The following is a 20849-nucleotide window of genomic DNA, read 5'->3' as shown; positions in this document are numbered from 1 at the left end:
CTTAATATAGCCCTTAGCTGAAGCCTTATCTTTCCAGATGACCAATTTCTAAAGTTAAAAACTTCTAAATTACAGATATAGTTTGCAGCATATGCCAACAGCCCACTAAGCCAATGGAATCTTCTAACATTTTCTAACTTCAATTTAGAATCTAGCTGTTCTCTTCAAATTAGACCTAGACACAGGCACAAAATAAAAGACACTATTCATAAAAGAAGTATCACCTTTATAATTAATATCTTAAACATTTCTCTAGGCCACTCTGGAGTTATTTTACCTTCTTATACTTTTCAATGATGTTTAATTTCCTAAGAGAAGTCATGTTGAAGACCAGCATAAGTTTTCTATGGGTTGGTTTTACTCTGTTGACTTTCACTTCTACCATTAGAGCCTTTTTGAGTCATTTTAGGGTGCATAATGTTTACATGAGAAAGTTAATACACAAAAGCTAATTTAGAGCCTGACATACTATAAAGATATTGTTTTTGTAAAAACATAATATGGGGGCGGCTAGGTGGCACAGTGGATAGAGCACTGGCCCTGGAGTCAGGAATACCCGAGTTCAAATATGACCTCAGACACTTAATAATTAATCTAGCTGTATGACCTTGGGCAAGTCACTTAACCCCACTGCCTTGCAAAAAAAAAAGAAAACATAAGCTGAAGTAACAAAAAAAATTATTCCAAACTGTTTTGTCATTGAAAGCAACTATGTTTGGTTTTTGCCATTGAAAGCAACTATGTTTGGTTTTTGCCATTGAAAGCAACTATGTTTGGTTTTTGCCATTGAAAGCAACTATGTTTCTTGTCTTTTTCGCCATTAAAAGCAACTAATTTTGCTGTATGCAAAGTACTTGTATCTGAGTTTGTAATTTTTATCTAGAGACAGAAATTGTAATAAGAACCTAGATGAGAAGTAACCACTTGGGTGGTGGCTTCACATGAGTGGAAGGAAGAAAGTAGATGGGAGATATGTTAGATTGTGGGGTGAGGGAGGTGTTGTGAGAAAGGAAAGGTTCAGAGATGACTCTAGGGTGGCATTCATTGATGTAAGTGAACATTGCAATTACCAGAGTGGAACTCATTCAAAGCTAAATCCTACAATGGATGATTTAGAACAACCTCTATAAATTAAAACTAACAAGTAGAAGGAATACAAAAAAAATAGTGAAAGACATTTATGAAATAATGCAAAGTTGAGAAAAAAGAAAAGAAGAATCCAAAGAATGGGATTCTATCTGTATCTATAGATATCTATGTTTATAACCAGTCTATAACTATGGAAGAAGAAAAGTGAATGAAAATAAAAATACAAAGAATTAGAGTGAGGAATTAGGGGAAATGACTGAAAAGTTGTGCCCATTCTCTATGCATTGAAATTGAAGATGTTTTAATGAGATATTTCATTTCAAAAATAGAGAAAGTGTGTTCCTAAGTTGGTGGTTTATATGACTAGTGTATTAATTACAGTTTTTTACATTTAATATCTATTAAAATATTTTTGTAATTCTAAAAGAAAAAATGCCAAAATGAGGAGTTGGTGGCATGAGGATTCCACAAAAGCAGGGTCTTGATAGAGTCAGACTCATACTTTTGGCAGCTACATAGAGGGTAAATTGAGGAGAGGGGAGACTGGAAGCCAGGAGTCCCAACAGGAGGTTACAACAAGAGCCTAGATGAAAAGAGACAAGGACCTAACTTGAATTGTGGCTTCACATGAGTGGTAGGAAGAGGATAGATGGGAGATACGTTAGATTGGTGGTGGTGGTGGTGGTGGTGGTGGTGGTGGTGTGGTGGTGGGGTGTCCATAGCAAGAGGGAAGGCTCAGGGATGACTCCAGGGTTACAAACCTGAGTGGTTAGAACTATATGATGATCTCTAATTTGTAATGAAAAAATATTAAGAACAATATGATACTCAAAACAGAAATAGGGAAGTTTGGAAGAGAGGTGTGGGTTGCTAGGCAAGGGAGAAAAAAAGAGTTGTTTTGACACATTGAATCTGAGTTGCTTATAAGGGCATTTAATTCAAAAATTGTAATAAGCTGTCTGTAATTTGAGACTAGAGCTCAGGAAAAAGGCTAGAGCTGGATGTATGTAGATAGGGGGCAGAACATGGATCCAGCTCTAGCCTTTTTCCTGAGCTCTAGTCTCAAATTACAACTGTAGGTTGAGTATGTGAATCAGGAATTGATAGTGTCATTAAAAACTCAGGGAAGAAAGAGAATCTAGGAGCAGAGAGTGTTCAGCCATACCAGAAGCTACAGAGAAGTCAAGGTATATAAGACTGTGAAAATGTCCACCACTCTGCAAAAGACTGAGAAGAGATTTGGACCCCAAAGTAGAGTCTGAGCATTCCCCCCCTTTCCTTCCTAAGAGTTTGTTGGGGGGCAGGGCTTCCCCTGCCCAGATGGGAATAGTTTGAAGGGAAAATAAGCTTAAGTGAAGATTTTTTAGCACTGAAAAGACCTAGGCATGTTTGTAGACAGCAGGGAAAGAGCTTATCTCCTAGATAAGAAAAAATTGAGAGAGGAGAGATGACCAATAGGGTAAGCTGGAGAGAAAATAGGGGATAGGATCCAGGGCAAAAAGATGTTTTGACTGGCAAGGAGAAGGACTGCCTTATTGTCAAAGACCAGAACAAAGAAGAATGAGGGAGGGCATTATGTTAAGTAGTTTTGATGTATAAAATAAGAGGAAAGAGAATTCAGAACAGATGTCCTCTATTAATTATGATCAAGGAAGCCAGAGACTCTGCTAAGAGGGAAGTGATGAGAGTGATGTAGGACAGTGGTGTCAAACTCAATTAGAAAGCAATTCCTGAATGAAATGGAAAAAAATGCAAAAGAAGTCTAGCTGAAACAGATCTGAAATTGTATTATAAAGTGGTAATTATCAAAACAATCTGATACTGGCTAAGGAACAGAATGATGAATCAATGGAATAGATTAGGTACAAATTACATTATAATAAATGACCATAGTAATCTAGTATATGTTAAACCCAAAGATCCAAGCTTTGGGAACAAAAACTCATTATCTGACAAAAATTGCCAAGAAAACTGAAAAACAGTAAGGCAGAAACTAGGTATAAACCAACATCTCAGACCCTATAACAATATAAGGTTGAAATAGGTACATGATTTACACATAAAGGGGTTATACCATAAGCGAATTTGGGGAGCATAGAATAGTTTCTGTCAGATTTATGGTTAAGGGAAGAATTTAGGACCAAAGATGATAGAGAACTACAAAATAGAAAATAGAAAATTTTGATTAAACAAAATTAAAAAGTTTTTTCACATACAAAACCAATGCAACCAAAATTATAAGGAAAGCAGAAAATGGGGGGGGGGATTTTTGCAACAGATAACTCTGATAAAGATAACATTCCTCAAGTATATAGAAAATAGTCAAACTTATAAAAATGCAAGTCATTCCCTAATTGATAAATGACAAAAGGATTTAAATAGGCAGTTTTTAGATAAAATCTATCTATAATCATGAAAAAAATGCTCTAAATCACATTAAAATAATTCAGAAGTATCACTTCATTTCTAAAATGCCAAAAAAGAAAATGTTGGATGTTGAAGGTGATGAGGGAAAACCAGGACACTAATTAACTGGTGGTGGTGGTGGTGGTGGTGGTGGTGGTGGTGGTGGTGGTGGTGGTGGTGGTGGTGGTGGTGGTGGTGGTGGGGTGTGTGTGTGTGTGTGTGTGTGTGTGTGTGTGTGTGTGTGTGTGTGTGTGTGTGTGTGTGTGTATGTGTGTGTGTGTAGAGGAAGAAAAAGAGAGAGGCAGCTATGCAGTGGTGATGGCCAAGATGAGATTAGGAAATGAATTTTTAATGGATCCAATCAGTATAGTTGTATGACTTTGTCCAGTAACACATATATAAGAAAAAAGTAAATCATTAAGCATCAAGGGGGGGGGGCAATAATTCAAGAGTAACGGATCAAATATTATAGAAAAATTTACTGTAAGGTCAAAATTATGAAGAAAGTAAAGAAAATCCAAAACTGAGGTAAAGGACTAGGAGAGGAGAGGAGGTGGGGGTAGAGTGATTGGAGTCGAGAGTTTAAATAAGCAATAGATTTAGGAAAAATGGGACACAAAAATGTAGACATAAGAGATTGCAGTTAGAAAAACTTTAGAGTTATGGATCATAAAGGTCAATTAATTATGGCTTTCTGTCAGGGAAAGGGGGAGAGAAGAGAGGGAGGGAGAAAAATGCAAAACTAAAAACCATGCAAAAAATGATTGGTGAAAACTACCATTGCATGTAGTTGGAAAAACAAATAAAAATATTTAAATTTTTTTAAAAAAGTAATTATGGATGATGTTGAGGTCAAGGGTGTGACCATCCCTGTGTGTGACTGAAGTGGAGTTCAGGTCATAGAAACTGAGATTAATGAACTGGGAAACCAGGATATTATGGGGAGATAAAAACATATATATTGAAGTCCTAAGTGCAAAACTAAAGTTGGGATTGACTCTATTTTATTGATAATAGGGTAAGTACCAGAGGGCACAAGGGAAGGGAAGGATAGGGCCTGCTAGAGACTCTACATTGTAGTGATAAACTAGATACTGGGAACTGGTAGCAAGGGAAGGGGGTTTCACCTAGACAGCTAACCACTATGAATCACAGGATTAGGAAGAGACAGAAATTTGCTAATCTTTGTACAGGACCATAATTCCATTTGACTGGAGTTCCCTTCATCCAGGATCTTATGATGTCTAAAAGTAGATTCAGTTAGTTCATTTTCATACACTAGAGAAGAAAATAGATGGGATTTGGCATCCTAAGACCAGTTGCAAGAAGTCTGTTATCTATGGCTGTGGTTGTGGGATGAGTCGTAGAGGTGAGTAGCCTGATACCTGAGACCTCAGTCATGGGCAAGGGACATAAAAGTGCAAAAAACCCATTGGTCTTCCCCTGAGTCATGGCAGTGAAAAGTTGAGCAACTGATTCTTCCAAGTTGGAAAGCAGAGAGAGACCAGGCACTTCTGGTTGTGGGGATGAGTACCTCCCAGCACTGTTGCCACTGTTGCTGCTGCAACCAGAACCAGCTAGAGCTAAGATCCTGACCTGGAATAATGATACCAATTGCCAGCCATGATTAAAGGTAGCATTGCTTCTGGGACAGATTTCAGAGTCCTGGGAGATGGCAAACTAGTAGGAAGTGAGGAGGGGTGGACAAAGGTCAAGGAAATGGACCTTTTGCCTCAAACTGTCCTTGTCTTCCTCTTTAAATGCCAAAGTACCAGATGCTCTATGTTTGGTCTAATCCTACCTCAAACACAGAAAATCAAGAACGCTAAAGTTTCAATTTGGGAGACAGTAGGAGGAGTTTCTTGATAGTTTTCTTTGGATGCTAAAATATATGTGGCCACAGCATGAAATCTGTGTGATAAAAAATTTCAGGCAGAATGAAGGAAATTTTGAAGACATGGGGCTGGCAGCCTGAACATATAGAAACTTTTTTTTATCATTTCTTTTTCCTAGCCCTATAGGGCTAGAATCAATACTGAATTAGCCACCACAAGAAGGCATGAGAGCTGTGAGCTATAAGGGTGAGAGAGGTCAGAGGGTAAGAGAGGGAGGATTGTCACCCACCTAGAAGGATGGACATGCCTTCCTGTCATGGCACAAACCTTTAGCTGGAAGCTTGACTGTGACTCCCCTTGGCAGCTAAATGATGCAATGTTTTAGTTCTGAATCACTGAGAAATGGCAAGACTACTCTTCTGTAGGTTGCAGAAAGTAGGACATAGGCAAGGTATGGGCTGCTTTGCTATTCCAGGAACCCAGGTGTTAACTAGAACAGCCACCAAGTACACACCCAGCCCTGCCTGTGGACACAACTGAAAAGCATTGAAGACTTTCGAGTGCTTAGTGGATGCCAATGTAGCAGTCAATTCATTAAACTATGAGTTCTTGGACGGCAGGGCCTATCTTTGACCTTTGTTTATATCCCTTGCACTTAGTGGGTTATTGTTTGTCAATTGACTAACACTGAATTGCTATCTCCTACAATCTCAAAAAATGATGAAAATTTCAGTGTCAAATTCAAAAGACATTTTTATGAGCTAACCTAACAATCCTTCAGGATCAGGTTGTGCAAAGAGTGATGCAGTATTGGCCACGCCCACCCAATGTAAATCAAAAATCTGAAAAGATATTAATCTCTGTTTATATGTCATCTTTGACATTTGCCTGCCTGGGAAAATCAGCCAAGAGAATTTAATAAAATCTGAAAGCACAAATTCCCAGAATATAACCTTTTCAATCATATTCTGTTCCAAAGACTACTTGAGTCATGCAAAATGAAGTCTAATTATCTGCCCTTCCAAACTGTGCTACAGTAGGAACATGCTCGTAGTCAAATGGCTAGAGTGAAGGAACAAGATGTACATGGGCTCCAGGAGAATGCCTTTTGGGATGAGCTGCTCAGTGTTGGAGTTTGGATGTGTATTGCCTTATCACTAGTGGCTAGTTGCACTTCAGCTCCCAGTTGCCCTGAATTCACCTAGTTCTACCACCTCAATTTGAAAAAACAGGGAACTCAGGGCCAGGGAGGGGAAGTGACTTGCATAGGGTCACATAGGTAATCAGTGTCTAAGATGGAATTGTAACTCAGGGCTTCTTGGCTCCAAGACCGGTGTGCTGGTCTATTCCATACCATAAAGGGAGCAGAGGCATGAAAACAATTTAAACAATGACTACAACACTGTAAAGAAAAGAAACTTTGAAAAACTTAAGAAATACAATAAATACAATATCCAAACACATTTCTAGAAGTCCATTGATGAACTGTGCTGCCAGACAGAGGAGATGGACTAGAGGTGAAAAATCAAACACACATTTTCAGATGTGATTTTTTTTTTTGTGGATAGGTTTTCATTGACTATGTTTATTGGTAATAAGGAGAGTTTGGTTGGGAGAGGAGGTTGTTGCACTCTTAAGTAGGGGGAAATCAGTGAGGAGAGGGGTCTAAATGATGGTCATGCAAAAAAATTATAAGATCATCAAGTAAGCATTAAAAATACACAGAGAACAGAATGATGCTGAAAGGGAAATGCAGACATCTTTACAACCACCACACTGAATTTAATATCAACATTTGTTGTTATTTTTTTTAGATTTTTCAAGAAAATGGGGTTACGTGGCTTGCCCAAGGTCACACAGGTAATTATTAAGTGTCTGAGGTTGGATTTGTACTCAGGTCTTCCTGACTCCAAGGCCGGTGTTCTATCTACTGTGCCACCTAGCCGCCCTTTTGGTGTTATTTTTTTGCAAGGCAAATGGGGTTAAGTGGCTTGCCCAAGGCCACACAGCTAGGTAATTTTTAAGTGTCTAAGACCAGATTTGAACCCAAGTACTCCTGACTCCTAGGCCGATGCTTTATCCACGACACCACCTAACCACCCCTGGTGTTATTTTTTAAAAGAACAAGGTGCATGTATTGGAGATTCATAGTTCTATCCACAACCTTCTTTTTTCATTCTCCTTTGTAAATAAAAATGTTCATTTGATTTGGTGTATAACCAAATATAAGAATAGCCCCCCAAATGTCTAAAAATAATAATAACCAAAACATAACCAAATAAAAATAATAACCAAAATACAAGTATATAATAATAACCTAATACATACAATATAAATGACATAAAAAGAAAAAATTTTAAATGAAAACAAATTCATTTTATTAAAAAGGAAATGAAGATGAGCCAGTCATGCTGAAAGATGGAGAGTTACCAAAAGGACAGCCCCAATGGAATACGAGTACCCACAAAATATCAAGAGACCTAAAGAAAGACCTGTAGCATGTTGCCTACATCCTCTGTGGAGGAGACTTTGCAAGAAGTACTTAGGATATGAAAAAATGGATGGGCTCTGCACAGAAGGAATGGCCCCATAAACATCAAGAAGTCACTGAACTATTGGAAAATATGAATAAGGTTCATCACTTCTAAGCATATAGTCCACTAGAAACCCTGGCTTTTTTCCTACATCATTGCACAGCCAACCTCCCCGCCCCCATCCTGTGCTTGTGAAGCTGATTTTTAAAATCTGATCTTTATCCCTATTAAATTTCATCTTTATTAAGTTTGGCCAAGGAGGTTGTTGATCTATTTTCAGGGATAGCCTGAAGCTATCTTTCTTATTGTCAGTGTTTCAGTACTAATAAGTGATTGCCATTGATAAAAAGAAACAGGACCAAGTATGAGTCTTAGTGCATTCTGTTAAAAATTTCTTTCCAAGTTAACGCCAATTGATTAATGTCTATTATATGGTGTCATGTTCAGCCAGTTCATAATCCACCTAATCATGACCCATATTCCTCTCTTTTGTCTACAAGGACAGCACAAGAGACTGTCAAACTCATTGCCAAAATCTCTGCAAATTATGTCCTCCGCATTCCCCTGAGCTACCAATCTAGTGACCCTGACAAAAAGAGACAAGGTTGGTCTGACAAGATGTTCTTGAAGAAGTCACATAGCATTTTGTAATCACTCTGACCTTTCCAGAAGCTCAAAAGCCATTTCTGTAATACCATGTTCCAGACAATATAATCGAAATTGAAGACTGGAAAATTATAGAAATTATCATGATCAAGCTTGTCCCCAAAGAGATAGGAAAAAACACCTCTTCTGCCCCTTGCAGACATGGAAATACTGCAGATAAAAGTGTCATACTTTTGTATGGTGTGGGAAAGTTTAAGCAAAGAGTTTCCCCCCCATCCTTTTTTGTTCTTTGTTACAAGGAATAGCTGGAAGTAGGGGAGAGGGGGAAAGGAGGGATACATTGGGAAATGCAGGGGACAGATATATATGCCCTCCTCCTCCAGGTCCTCCTACTGACCTTGAGTTTGTTACAAAGGCAGCTACTTGTTTTCCTACCATATCTTCATTTACCTTTGATTTCAACTCTGTGTTAGCCATTTCCTGATTAACCTTCCCATTCTGTGGATCATTCTCCCTGACAAAGAAAACAAAAGCAAAACAAAAACTGAGTCCTTTAGCTTTCTCCCACTCACTATTATCATCCTTCCCAATCCAAAAAAACCCAATCTCTCCTTTGGTCTTCCTCTTGCCCCTAACCTAGTTTTAAAAAAACACAACTTTTTGTTGTCCTTTGCACTGGTCACCACTTTCAGTTCACTGTGGCCTTTAGCCAATGGCATGCTGATAAAAGTTTAACTAGTTCTTCATTAAAAAAGAAAGAAAAACAAAACGTGTCAGAACATACTTTGAGGTTTATCCTGCATTGTTAATATTTATTTTCTCCATTCCTTTCTTAGTCCTAGGTAATCAGCAAGACAAAAAAAAATCAAGTGTTGATTTGTAGCATTTTCAATTTCCAAGGGTATAAATGCTCACCCTGAAAATTTAACAATCAGCTCTCTTTCAGCTCCAACACCTCCCTGCCTTTAGCACTCCTAATACTAATGACTGTGCTTCTGTTTTATATTCATACCCACCTAGGGGGTTCTTTCCTCTGTTTAAAAATCTGGGTTCATTATTTAATTCCTTATATAACCATACCAGTTTGAGTAGTGTAGTGCTTAGGAGAATTTCAGTGAAAGAGTGGGTAAGTGTATAAGAGAAAAGATTCCCTAAAGTTGTAGTGGCCCAGGATTTTCTGCACCTGTTAATTACTAAAAGGATATTAAATTTCTGATGTATAGTATAGGCCAAATTTTTGAATGCTGCTGTGATGGCACATAATTTCTACTATTTTACCATATAGCCTGTTAGGTAGTGCAGTGGTTAGAGCCCTGGGCCTAGAGTGAGAAAGACCTGAGTTCAAATCCTACCTCAGACCTTTACTAGTTGTGTGACCCTGGGCAAATCCCTTAACTTCTCTCAGCCTCAGTTTCCTAATCTGTAAAAAGGGGATAACTACCTACCTCACAGGGTGGCTTCATATGAGGATCACATGAGATAGCATTTGCAAACTGATTCACCAGAAAAGATACACCCTTAATGAGCTATAAAAATGTTATTATTAATAATCTTAAACTACACAATCACTAAGTCCAGACTCTTCACACTGCTAAGCCATATATAGATATTATCATTTTGATCCTCACAACAAGACTGGAGGATAATGCTGTTACTATCACCATTTTACAGATGAGGATATTCAGGTTGAGAGAACTTCAGTGACTTGGCCAGGTACATATAGCTAGTGAGGGTCTGAGTTGGGATTTGAACTCAGGTCTTCCTGACTCCAGGTCCAGGGCTCTCTGCATTGCAATACCACTTAATGGTCCCATGACTTTTATGTATTTTCTGGTAGCATTTACCATCTACCTGATGCTGAGTTGTTCTCATAAACTCATTCTCCACCTTATAAGGATGCACTAGCTGACTTCAGAGGTTCTCTTTCTCGTAATTGCATATTCTGCTTGTGTTCTCAAGGTAGCACCTTCCCTCCTTCCATCACCTCCACAGTAGCTTGGGATGAATGTACCAACCAATGGAGCCTTCCCTACAGTTTAGAGAAGGTCTTGATCTCCTGCTCAAAAAAGCATATATAAGCCCTACCTAGATAGATATTGTGGAGCTGTGGAAAGAGTAGTAGACCTAAAGGTATGATGAGAGTGCTAAGTTCAAATATAGAAAGAATGCAGAGTTGGGCAGACTTGGGTTCAAATATTGCCTCTGGTATCTACATGACCTTGGGAAAATCCCTTCCTCTTGTTGGGCCCCAATTTCCTCCTCTGTAAAATTAGGGGACTGGACTAGATGGCTCCTGAAGGTCCCTTCAGTTTCTAGATCATAGGATCTTAAACTAAATCTCTAAACCTATTGGAGGGTTTTAAATATTTAGATAATTACATTTCAATATGATCAGTTTCCTTCATAATCCTATGTGTTTTATTTTAAATATTTACAAACATTATCCTGAGAAGGGGCCCATGGGCTTCCTAAGATCGCCAAAGGAAAGCATCTGGGAAATAAAAAAACTTAAGAACCCCTGACCAAGATCTATGGACTTCTGATTCCTCCTGTGACAATTAGTAATTGTACTACCTTAAGCAATTTACTTGCCTCTCTAAAACTCAGTTTTCTCACCTAGAAAATGGAGACAAGCCTCTGGGCAACCCTTCTTACAAAAGGCAATTGCCAAGGCTCAAGTCAGTACTGCATCATTAGAGTCAGGTGATGAGGAAGACTCCTATTATCAGCATCTAGTTCCTTAAAACAATAAGCAGTATTGGGAGCCAAAATGGCGGCAGGGAGCCAAGATGGCAGTGGGGAGCCAGGATGGTGGCGTGAAAGCAGAATTTCCTGGTAACTCCTTCCCCCCCCAAACTCCAAAAATCAACAAATGATGACTCTAGCCAAAATTTAGAGGGACAGAACCCACAAAAGACTGAGTAATACATTTTCCCAGTCCAAGATAACTTAGAAGTTCCACAGGAAAGGTATGCTTCACCAGAACTGGGGGCTGGAAAGAAGCCACAGCCGTGGCACAACACACCCAGCCCAGCCCAGCCCAGAGATCACCAGAAACAGCTTGAAGGGACAGTAAGAGAACTCTGTTATACCAGAATGAGTGTGGAGTGAGAAGCACCTGTGGCAGAATCTGCAGCAAGAATCTGAGAAAGCAGCCTTCACCCCCAGAGATGGTAAGGGAAGTCTGTAGAGATTTCTCTACTCTCCCTCGGGGTAGGAATGTGCTGCTAGCCCACACTCAGATCCAGGTTGCAATTTGCACTTCCATGCTAAGTAGGCAAGCTGGATCTCTCCTTATAGCTCCAGAACAGAGGGAAGTACAGTAGCCATCTACATATCAAAGCATAGTCAAGAGAGTATAAGACCTTGGAGGAATAAAGGTACTAGTGAGGTGTCCCCCCAAAAAAATATCCAAAGCTTTAGAAGTGCTATCTTGGGCTGAGGAAATCAGTAAACAACAGAAAAAGAAGAATCTGACCATAGAGAATTACTTTAGTCCCATGGAAGATCAAAACACATATTCAGATGATGACAAAATTAAGCTTCCATATCCAAAACCTCCAAGAGAAATAGAAAATGGGCTCCAACTATGGATGAGTTCAAAAAAGACTTTGAAAAGCAATTAATGGAGGTGGAGGAAAAATTGGGAGGAGAAATGAGAGCGATGCAGAAAAATCATGAAAACCAAATGAACATCTTGATGAAAAATATACAAAAAATTACTGAAGAAAATAACATGTTAAAAACCAGTTTAGGCCTAAAAGAAAAAGCAAAACAAAAGGAAATGAGAAGAATGCCTTCAGAAGTAGAATTGGCCAGCTAAAAAAGGAGATAAAAAAAGCTCTCTGAAGAAAATAACTGCTTCAAATGCAGACTGGAACTAGAGGAAGCGGATGACTTTGCAAGAGTCAAAAATTAGAAGAAAATGTAAAATAACTCACTGGAAAAACAACCAACCTCAAAAATAGATCCAGAAGAAATAATTTAAAAATTATTGGACTATCTGAAAGCCACAATCAGGAGAAGAGCCTAGACTTCGTTTTTCAAGAAATAATACAGCAAAATTGCCCTGAGATCCTAGAAGCAGAGGGTAAAATAGAAAATTGAGAGACTTCACTGGTCACCTCCTGAAAGAGTTTCCAAAAGAAAAATTTCCAGGAATATTATAGTCAAATTCCAAAACTCCCAAATCAAAGAGAAAATTCTAAAAGCTGCCAGAAACAAACAATTCAACTACCGAGGCTCCATAGTCAGGAATACACAGGATTTGGTAGCATCTACATTAAGGGCTCATAGGGCTTGGAATATGATATTCCAGAAGGCAAAAGATCTTGGTTTACAAGTGAGAATCAACTACCCAGCAAAACTGAACATCCCCTTTTAGGGGAAAGGATGGCCTTTCAATGAAACAGGGGACTTTCAAACTTTCCTATTGAAACAACCAGAGCTGATCAGAAAGTTTCATCTCTAAGTACAGGACTCTGGTGAACCATAGAGGGGGTGGAAGAGAAGGACTAACTATGAGGAACTTGATGATGTTTCACTGTTTGTATTGCTGCACTGGAAGAAGATATTGATAACTCATATGAACTTTCTCATTTATAAGAGGTGTTAGAAGGAGCATATATAGACAGGACACAGGAAGAAGAGGAATATAATGCAATTATATAGTAAAAAGGTGGAGTCAATGGGTGATAAAGGAAAGTACTGGGAGGAAGGAAAAGGAGAGGAGGAAGAAGCTAAGAAATTTCACATAAGAGTCAAGAAAAAGCTTTTTCAGTGGAGTGGAAAGGGAGAAGGCAAGGAGGGAATGAGTAAGCTTTCATTCTCTTCAGAGATGGCTCAGAGAAGAAATAACATACACACTTAATAGAGTGAGGAAATCTATCTTACCATGGAGAAAAATGAGAAGAAAGGGATGGGATAAGGGGGAATGGGGGGGAGGAAAGGGGGAATAGGTGATAGAAGAGAGGGAAGATCGAGGGAGAGGGTACTCAGATTCAACACACTTTTGACAGGGCCAGGATGAAAGGAGAGAGAGAGAATAGAATAAATGAGAGTAGGGAGGAATAGAGTGAGGTACAGCTAGTGATAGCAACTGTGGGAAAACTATTGAAGCAACTTCCCTGGTGGAGTTATGATAAAGAAAGCAACTCACCCCACAGACAGAGTCATTGGAATCTGAACACAGATTGAAGTATATTTTTTCTCTCTATTCTTGAGGTTTCTCATCTTCTTGAGGTGGGGTTATGGTTACTCTTATGTTTACTCTTATAACACATTCAATTTACAACAATGTATAGCATGGAAACAATGTAAAGACTATCAGACAGCCTTCTGTGGGGGGAGGGAAGGGAGGGTGGGGGAAGATTGTAAAATTCAAAACCTTACAAAAATGATAGGTAGATGTTACTATTGTATATAATTGGAAAACAAGTAAAATGTTAACAAATAAAAAAGAAACAAACAAACATTCAGCAGTATCTAAAACCATCAACAAGCATTATATGTAATGGGGATAAACTAGAAACATTTCCAATAAGATCAGGGATGAAACAAGGATACCCATTATCACCACTGTTACTCAATATTGTCTTAGAAATGTTAGCAAGTGAAGAAAAGGAAACTGAAGGAATTAAAGTCAGAAGTGAAGAAACAAAACGCTCACTCTTTGCAGATGATACAATGTTGTAGCTAGAGAATGCTAGAAAATCTTCTAACAAACTACTGGAAACAATTAGCAACTTTAGCAAAGTCACAGGATACAATGAAAAAAGTAGTGCAAGGGATTTGGAATTATACCAAAGGGCAATAAAACTGCGCATGCCCTTTGATCCAGCAATATCACTAGGTCTGTATCCCAAAGAGATTATAACAAATGAAAAGGATACACATGTGTAAGAATATTCATAGAAGCTCTTTTTGTGGAAGCAAAGAACTGGAAATTGAAGGGATGCCCATACATTGGGGAGTGGCTGAATAAATTGTGGTATATGAATGTGATGGAACATTATTGTTCAATAAGAAATCATGAGGGAATTGGACTTTAGAGTAACCTGCAAAGACTTGCAAGAACTGATTCTGATTGAAGTGAGCAGAACCAGAAGAAAATTATCACACTAACAAGAGATGATGATCAACTATGATGGACCTGATCATTTCTGCAGTACAATAATCAAGAACAATACTAGAAAACTTGTGACAGAGAATGTCATCTATATCCAGAGAGAGAATTGTGAAGTTTTAATGAAGACCAAAGCTAACTATCTTCAATTTTTTATTAAATTGTCTTAAGAATTATGTTGCATTTTTCTCTTTCATTTGGAAGTGATTGATCTTTCACAACATGAATAATATGAAGCTATGTTTACCATGGTTGTAGATGTGGAGGCTATGTTACATTGCTTTTAGGGAGGGAATGGAGGAAGGGAGAAAAATGTAAAAGAAAATGATTGTTGAAAACTACTGTCACATGTAGTTGTAAAAAGAAAGAAAGAAATAGAAAAAAATGGTAGAGCAAGAGAACAACACCTTCATCAGGGTCGTTTCTGGGGTGGGGATGGAGGGGACTGGAGGAAAACTGGGGGGAGCTTAGAGGGGGCACTGCTAGGCAACAAGTGATAGGGCTGACAAAAAGAAGGAAAAAGAGGCAAAGAGAGTGATTGGAATATCTTTTGAAATTCACAGAAGAGAAAAGAAAGAAGGTGATTAGGAAAAGTAGGTGAGTAGGATAACGTGTTTAATTGTCTATTTGGAGGAAAGGAAGGAAATAAATGTTTCTTAAGGACCAGGTACTATGCTAGCTCTTTACAAATAGTAGCTCTTTTAAAAAATACTCACAAGATCAGGGATGGGGAAAGTGGCTTCTACTTGGAGAAAAGTTTTCTGCTCTGTTATATGTGCGCTCATATTATTTGGTGTTGGGGAAGTTCAGAATTTTTTAAATGTTCTTTGTTTTTAAAATCAACGTGTGGACTCCCTCCAATAGGGTAGATTAAAACTTCTCCATCCATGCCTTCTCATCCTGAGCCACTCTAGTTCATGTCCTATCATAAAGTTTCCAATTGGAACCTTCCTTTCTGGGATATTTGGCACTTCAAAGGCCCAGGCTCAGAACTCAAATGGTCTGTCAGATATCCCTCACAAAGCCTATCCCCTTTGATTTTCTGCCAAAGTGATTTTCCAAAAACACAGTTCTGACCAAGTCATTTACACACCCTCACCCTCAATAAACTTTAGTGGATCAAATATAAAATTCTCTGTTTGGCATTTAAAGCCTTCCAAGCCTGGCCCCTTCCTACCTTCCTAGTCTTCTTTACACTTTACTCCCCATCACTAAATTCTACAATACAGGTCTCCTTACTTTTCCTCCAATAGGACACTCCATCTCCTGACCTAGTGCCTTTGCACTGGCTGCATCCCATACTTGGAATGCCCTCCCTCTTCACCTTTGACCTCTTGCTTCTCTAGTAGCCTTTCCTGCTCTGTCCACCTTCTCTCCCTTCCCCCCAGAACCTTCCTCCTGAGATTACCTTCTGCTTACTTTGTCTATATCTTGTTTATGCATAGTGGTTTGCATGTTGTCTCCCCTATCAGACTGTGAGTTCCCTGAGAGCAGGGCCTGTCTTTTGCTGGCACAATTAGGTGTTTAACAAATGTCTGTTAACTGACTTGCTTTGCAGATGATGCAACTGTCTAATGCTATGCCCTACATCCAATTCATCATCATCAGTAACAAGCTAGTTATACCCACCCTGCAGCATTTCATTGGCATTTTGGGTAAACGCCATCAATTTTCTCTAGTCTCATGGTTATTTGCTTTTGGACCTTTCCAGTATTAAAGGCTACTGTGATGTTTGGATTCTGTGGGAAGGAAGGAAGAAAGCATCTCCCTGAGCCTCCCAACCCTACTACTAGTCTTGCTTCCTATCACCAACCTCTTTTCTGATTTGAATTTTTCAGGGCTAGCCCAGATCTGAGAGAAAATGGCAACCATAAAAGCAAATGACCACAAGATGGCAATATTCACTTTTTACGTACATATATACATACATATGTATGTATGTATACATATACATATTTTTTTCCTAACTGCCCTTCTTTCTTCATTCAAAGAGGCCAGGTGTTGACAAGAAGATAAAAGAAACATAGACGGTAGTGTTTACCTTCAAATTAATAACAATCCTGTCAGGAAGACAAGACTGGCACATGCCTGAAAGTAAATGATAACAGACTATATATATGCCAAAAGAATCATTTTGTATTCCATCATTAAGACATAAGCAAATGAAGAGCACAGCAAATAGCTAAAAGATCAAACTTGGAGCCAGGAAGAGCTGGGATCAAGTTCCACCTCTGATCTAAGTACTTAGGCAAGTCACTCTCCAAAACCATGCAAGGACATACAAATTAACTGGAATGAAGTAAAATTATTCAATCTAGTGACTTACAATAAACATTTTGAGTTTTTTATATATCTTTTAAAAAACGTTTAATATGCAATACAACCTCATTTTACTTTGATCACAATTTGGCATTGAAGTCATACCATTTTGACTCTTATCCTTTAATTCTTCATCATGAAAACACATTTGTACCACATTGGATATTAAGCATATATTTGATAAGCCATCTATTTTTTTTTCAAATTGAGCCTTGAATACAGGTCATAGACTTTCTTTGCTTCCTCAGTGATTTGTTTTTTTAATTTTTATTTTCATTAAAAATTTCTTATCCTCTTTCTTTTTCTCTTCTTCCTCTCCTTTCCCCAAATGAAAGAAAAACAAACCCTTGTAACAAATATCACAATCAAGCAAAAATTGCTGTCTTGGCCCTATCCAAAAATGTATGTTTCAATCTGTATCTGATTCCACCATATCTCTATCAGGAGTTAGATGGTATACTTCTTTATTAGTACTCTGGAATTGTGTCTAGTTATTGCATTGATCAGAGTTCTTAAGGTTTTCCAAGTTGTTGCTATAGAAATTGTTCTGGTTCTACTCACTTTCCTCACAGGCTCTTCTCAGGTTCATCTGAAAGTATCCATTTCATATTTTCTTATGGTATAATAAAATGCTATTACATTTATATATCATAATTTGTTCAGCCCTTCTTCAACTGATGGTTACCCTCTATAGTTTCTATACAAAAAGAACTGTTTCAAATATTTTATTTATATATAGATCCTTTTCCTCTTTCTTTGATCTCTTTGGAATATAGGCCTAATAGTGGTATTTTTAAATCAAAGGGTGTATGCACAGTTTAGAATTGGGGGGGGAGGTATAGTTCCAAATTTCTTTTCAAAATGCTTGGGTCAATTCAATCAATCTATCAATTGCTTTTGGACCTTTCCAATATTAAAGGCTACTATGATGTTTGGATTCTGTGGGAAAGCATCTCCCTGAGCCTCCCAGCCCTATCAATAGTGCATTAATATATCTGTTTTCCTCTCCAACATTTGTCATTTTCAATGTTTGTCATCTTTTTCAACTTGATAGGTATAAGGTAGAAAGTTGCTTTAATGTGCATTTCTCTATTAATGAGTTTTAATTTTTTATTAACCCATAGATTTGGGGCAAATAAAGGAAGAGATTGTCAGATGATTTTCAAAGCCACAAAAAATTTATCTCCATCCCTTGGATAGTTTTTCCCTTTTTTGATAATATTTTATTTTCTTCCCAATTACATGTAAAAAACATGTAAAAACACATTTTAACATTTGTTGCTTTTTTAAAGTTTTGAGTTCCAAATTTTATCCCTCCTTCCCCTTCCTAAGATGATAAGAAAGCTAATATAGGTTATATGTGTGCAATCATATAAAACATTTCCATATTATTTATTTTGTGCAAGAAGACTTGAAAAAGAAAGATGGAAAGAAAGAAAAATAGGAAGGAAGGAAGGAGGGAGGGAGGGAAGGAAGGAAGGAAGGAAGGAAGGAAGGAAGGAAGGAAGGAAGGAAGGAAGGAAGGAAGGAAGGAAGGAAGGAAAAGAAATAGGAGAGAGATAGTATGCTTCAGTCTGTATTCAGACAACATCAGTTCTTTCTCTGGAGACATTTTTCATCACAAGTTCTTTAGAATTGTCGAGAATAGCTAAGTGATTCACAATTCTTCCTTGTACAATAATGCTGCAATATTCTCTGATGGTTCTGCTCACTTCATTTTGTATCAATTCACGTAAATCTTTCCAGGTTTTTTAAATAGATTTCTTAACCTTTTGTGATGTGTGGCAATGGTGCAAGATCATCTTACTGTATCCCATATCCATTTCAGAAATTTTGTAATTCTGAAACAATTATTTGGATAATACTGCTTCCCTGTATATATAACATATTTGTCTGAATTGATCATTCCCTCAATAAGGACAAGAATTTCAGGTCCACTGACAATTGCAAATTTCCAAAACATTTGTTTGGGTGTTTATTTCATAGAGTGATGAAGATGCCCCACTCTTACAGGCTTCTTTTATAATGGTTTGAGTATAGCCTTAAATAAAAAGTGAATTTCATCAGCAAAAATGGCATTATTTAATATCCAGTACTTCACTCTTTGACAAATTTCATTTTCTCTACAAAGCAAAGGTTAAGAGCTATTTTGTTGTTTTCAATTGGTCTTCTCATTGTTCTTCTGACATCAAGAAGTCTATACTGCAGTTTAAAGAAATCAATTCCTTAAATAACCAGACCCCTCTGAAAAATTTTACTTCTTTTCCAAGAGTTAATTAGGCTATTTTGTAACAATAGTGTGCAATTTCTCAGTTTTGTTTTTTGTTTTCAGCCACATTTTCCTTTGTACTTTACCTGTTTCATTGCAGGCTAACATGATTTATCCAATCCTTGAATTGCTTGACTTTCCCACACCAATAGCCACTGCAGTATCTCTAATAGTCATTTCAATGTGCTCTTTAACAGCTACAACTTTTACACATTTCCTTAGAATAATAGCCATTCTTTCAAACCACAGAGTTAAAAACAACAAAAGAGAGCAAGGACACATCTATCAGTCATCTGACAGAAAACTAACTAAAGGTGCGGATGTTCAACTAATCTGGCTTTATCTGGTGAAGGTCAAATATTCTCACTCAGCTTTGTTATTGATAGAGCCCATTTCCATGACCACTGCTATCCCAAAAGGAAACCACATCAAAAATTATTTCTTGAATACCATTGCTAGATCTATAATCCAAAGAGATCATTAAAAAAAGGGAAAAGGCTGACTGTACAAAAATATTTATAATAGCTCTTTATGTGATGGGAAAGAACTGGAAATTGAGGGGATGTCCATCAAGCAGAGAATAGTTGACCGGGTTATGGTATAAGAATCTTAAGGAGTACTCTTGTCCTCTAAAAAATAATGAACAGTCAGACCTTAGAAAAGTCTAGAAAGATTTGTGTGAACTGATGCTGAGTGGAGTGAGCTCAACCAGGATAACATTGTACAAATTAACAGCAAAAATATGATCAGCTCCTCTCAGCAGTTCAGTGATCAAGGATAATCCTGAGACCTATTATGGAAAATAATATACACATTTGAAGAAAAATCTTCAGAGCATAGAATATTTTGTTCACTTTTTGAAACTTCTCTTAGGTTTTTTCCTTTTTTTCTCATGGGTTTTTTTTTTACCAAATAATGCTGCATATAATTGGAAAAATAAAATAAAATGAATAAAAAAATAAAACAAATTGACCACAAAAAACTTTTTATGTTTTTTACTTCTCTCTCATGGATTTTTCCCTTTAGTTCTAATTCTTTCTTCACAATATGACTAATATGGAAATATATTAAACAAGATTGTACATATATAATCTATATCAGATTGTTCAATGACATAGGGAAGAAGAGAAGGAAGGGAGAGAGGTAGAAAAATGTAGAACTCAAAAGTTTACAAAAGATGAATGTTGAAAACTATCTCTGCATGTAACTGGAGATTGAGAGTAGTTTGAAGTTTCTATGGAAGTCAGGATTCATTTTTCCAGGAAATGATATTCAACCAAACTCAACTGGACAAGAATGAAACCCAGGTCTGGATCAAACATTTCTTAAATTAATTTTTCTCTTCTGCATTTCTTGCAGAACCAAAGTGAGGAAAAACACAATGAATGACCTTATGGTCTTCAGTTTTTTGCCCAAGACTTGATAATCATTGGCAATACTTTTTAGGTCCCTTCTGGATGTGTCATTTGTGACTTCCATAGAAACTTCAAACTACTCTCAATCTCCAGGGAGACCCCCAAACAAAACATATCCTCCATGGAAATACCAATTGCCTCTCAAGCCCTGTGGAACCCATAACACCCTGCTTCCTATAGTTCAAACCCTATAAAAAGTGTGCTGTCCAACTACCCACTGTTGAAGTCTGTTCTGACCCAGCCTGCCACTCC

The 20849-nt window shown here is 37.7% G+C and overlaps 1 long non-coding RNA gene across 1 annotated transcript in view; it reads right to left on the bottom strand.

Annotated features, from left to right (window-relative positions):
* LOC141502329 (uncharacterized) overlaps window positions 1-20849 on the bottom strand; it is a 90905-nt gene that overhangs the window by 28040 nt on the left and 42016 nt on the right. The gene's annotated exons all lie outside the window — the stretch shown is intronic.

Source organism: Macrotis lagotis, chromosome X (genome assembly GCF_037893015.1).
Source record: "Macrotis lagotis isolate mMagLag1 chromosome X, bilby.v1.9.chrom.fasta, whole genome shotgun sequence".
NCBI classification, from domain to species: domain Eukaryota; kingdom Metazoa; phylum Chordata; class Mammalia; order Peramelemorphia; family Peramelidae; genus Macrotis; species Macrotis lagotis.
The sequence above is the reverse complement of the archived record's forward strand: the minus strand, read 5'-3'. Positions and strand labels throughout refer to the sequence as shown.